A 3,807-nucleotide genomic window follows, 5' to 3' on the forward strand; every position below is an offset into this window, starting at 1 on the left:
TGCGTGGGCAGCTGAGCACAAACACCGTAAGGAACTCAGGGGATACCCAGAATCATAATTTGGGAACCTCTGCTCTAGATGAAGTATCTGACTGCTGAATTTTTGAACCATTTATTATCGTCCAAAATTTATAACTTACGCTCTACCACTCCAGCTCTACAAACACGTAATCGACGGCCTATCCAGTTGCAACATTTCAGTCAGATAATAGAGAAATCATTATTGCGCTTTTCTTTTCCGAAAAACTAGTAAATGTGTTTGCAGGAAATGAAAGATTCAGTATCTGCCACAATATTTCTCATTGGACACATGAATGTCGCCATGGGGATAGAGAGAAAGGCGGGAGTGAAAGCCGAAATACCCAAAGGGGCTACGGAATAACTTCCACCACCTGGTGATCTTTAACGTGGGCCGACATCATACAACACAGAGACCCCTTTGTTGTTCGCCTTCACCGAAACGTAGCTGCCGTGGTCGGGTTCGAAATCGGGTACTCCTGCTCAACAGGCGAGTAACCCTACACTATCTAAACAGTATTATACACCGGATGCGCTGAGTAGTTGGTGGCAAAAGGAAGTACAATTTGATGGTTTCATTAATTAATTCCAGACTTTATTTTTTAAATATTTGTGTTCCCTTATGACACATTCTGCCGTATATTATTGGATAGCTACTTACGAGCAGCAAATTATAGTTACATTAATGCTTAGTCATTGCCAAACGATTCAAAACAGAGCTTACGCTGGATAAGGTAGGATGAACGCGTCAAACCCCACCTATGTTTTGCTCCTATTTGAGGCTTATGCACGGAGAGCCAAAATCTTAAAACAAGAAATAATTGAAATGCTGCAGCGATTGTTGCATTGTGAAAGCATACTACCTGTCGTCATTATAAGTAGACATCCCATGTTCGCGCTGAACACTCCTCAAGTTCTACTTATCGTGAAAATGAATCGGTACTAAATAATGCACCCCGAACAAGTTAGATGACATGTATCATATGAGAGGAGGAGAAAGAAAAAAAATCTTTTTTTTTTTAGCACAGTTTCGTTGTCTGCCTGAGTGGAGCCTTCAGTCTAGAGCTCCATGTGCCATCACGATTCGGCACGGAGCAACTGCCGTTGTCCTTGCAGGTTGGTGCTGGTGAGAGTAGCCTCAGAAATATACAAGGGGTGTCTACCCACGTCCCATAGGTCACCGCTACATTCTAGGCCTGCTCGATTAGCCCACGCTTAGCGCTCGGCTTCATACTGGCAAGGCATATTCAGAAGTGGTGAGAGGAGGAGCGGCTTTGGCGCTGCGTCGGCCGGATGATCTTTTGGTGCCCTATATAAAGGTATAGTGTATTTCGGTGTGTTTGCAGCTGGGCCACTTCATTGTGTTGTGTAGCGGGTGGGGAAGATCGAGTGGGAAGATGAAGTCGACGCCACGCCTCAGCTTTAGCTTGGTGAGTGTTTGTTGGGTGTAGCGGTGGCATTGTTCTTTGTGTAAGGTAAGATCGCGTGATGTGGATATACGAGTGCAAAGCCGCAATGGCGATTTTCGCTTCCTGCGACAGCGTCCGGAAGGTTGTTGCTCATTAGAGCAGCTGCGCAGTCTCGTTGCCAAAGTGGAAGACGCATCTAGGCATGAAAAATGTGTGAGTGAGGGCGGGGGATGTATCTGCAATATTAATGACAACACGCACGTGGCCTGCAAAAATTACATATTCTTTGCGAAGCTGTCATACGCAGCTTGTGAGTCTCCAATTATTGTACATTTCTGACCGGCATGGGTTTTGAGGATCCAGGTTAGAAATAGAGAAAGATGATGGCTGCATGGTATGAAAGAGCATTTAAAAGGAGTGAAAGGGAGCCTGAGTTAACAAGCCGAGCTCGGATTGCGAACTGTGACTCTTGCTCCAACCTTGTTCAGTGCTGTTTCATATGGTATGGTTTTTGTAATGTGAGTCCATGTGGGGTATGAGAGTGAGGGCTATCGTTATGGCGATAGCCGTCTTCAGCGTTCGTGCATGAGCTCATTCCCCTAACGGAGCTCGTAATCGTAATTCAGCAGTTGGTGTTTGCAACGGCTAGTCCCAGCGTGTGTGCCTGACGGGTTGCCGCATCTACATACTGGACAGTTTATTCAGATCTCCATTGGCTTAGGAGTGTCTTGCTTATGGTCGTCCTATGGCCAGCGTGAAATTTGGAGTGCATGGTTTTCGGGACAGGCGCTACCCTGATTTCAGCAGGCAGTTTGGGCAGGATGTCGTGATACCTGTGCTCAAACGAAGTCGTCGGCTTAGGGAAGCAAATTGAGTCGGCGCTGAACGGTAAGGTCACTCTAGTGTCTCAAAGACGCGTCAGTTGGCCGGCCCGCGTATTTGGGTTTGCTCGGTACGGTGGCTCCGCAAGGGACAAAACGACAAAAGAGACGAAGAAAGCGGGCTGTTCCGACTAGCGTCTACCGCCCCCAGGAGCCGAGCAGCCCAGCGATTAGCGGCACATGCTTTGTCAATGGGCGTCATGCTGGACGCGGCACTATAGCTTGAGAGAGCCTATAATACTATACTACTACTACTACTACTACTACTACTACTACTACTACTACTACTACTACTACTACTACTACTAAATAATAATAATAATAATAATAATAATAATAATAATAATAATAATAATAATAATAATAATAATTGTAGTAGTAGTAGTAGTAGTAGTAGTGGTGGTGGTAGTGGTGGTAGTAGTAGTAGTAGTAGTAGTAGTAGTAGTAGTAGTAGTGGTGGTAGTAGTAGTAGTAGTAGTATTATAGGCTTTCTCAAGTTCGGGCCGCGTCCAACATGACGCCGATTGAAAAAGCATGCGCCGTTAATCGCTAGGCTGCTGGGCTCCTGGGGGCGGTAGACGCTAGTCGGAACAGCCCCCTTTCTTCGTCTCTTCTGTCGTTTTGGCCCTTGCGGAGCCATCGTACCGAGCAAACCCAAATACGCGGCCGGCCCTGGAGCAGGCTATGTCGAGGTGGACGGGGATAGAGCTTAATTGGGCTAACTTGACCACTGATCGTAGGATGAAATTCAGGCGATTTTGCTAGCTTCATTTTAATCGTTGATGAGTTGAGGGGATGTCACACGTCTTATTATAAATGCCTGCACAATTCATATGGTTTCCTTTTTTCTTGGGCCCCAGGTCTGTTCGAAATGCTGATTAAGTGTTATACCGGGTCAAATTATATCTAGAGCACACAGTTACATAAAAACATACCCCGAAAGTGTCGTCATTGAAATGTAAAAAGATGGATTTTGATTCCTAAAGCATTGTAAACCTAACGCGACCATGCTGGATAATGGAAGGTGCATTCATTAATGAAGGCTCCCCACTTTTCTTTTTGTAGAGCCAGACTATTTAAATACTCTAGGTAAACATTGCTATCATTATTTTAAGTATGTTTCTGGAATATATATTCAATATTTCGGAAATATACGAAGTTGTTTTTGGTACCAGTCTCTTGATTCACTTTGTATATTAAGAGCATTGAATTATGTCTACACCGATACAGATCATACAAACAAGTTGAAGCAAATAGTTCTTTATTTTATTGAAAGAAAGGCCGCAGCTTGCCATTTAGCCTAACTGCTAACAATCAAGTTTCAAATATATACCGTGCATGATAAATGCACTTCTGATGTGTACAGGAAGACAATCGCCATTCTGTGCATGTCCATTCATGTTATCTTAGTGATCAATCATCGTTTGTGACTAACGCATAAGTAAGTGGAGCATCAAGCATGTAAGGAAATTCAAGTAAGGCGCCGACGTTTAGGCCTGG

Source organism: Amblyomma maculatum, chromosome 10 (genome assembly GCF_055883805.1).
Source record: "Amblyomma maculatum isolate TAMU_Amacu chromosome 10, ASM5588380v1, whole genome shotgun sequence".
NCBI classification, from domain to species: Eukaryota; Metazoa; Arthropoda; class Arachnida; order Ixodida; family Ixodidae; genus Amblyomma; species Amblyomma maculatum.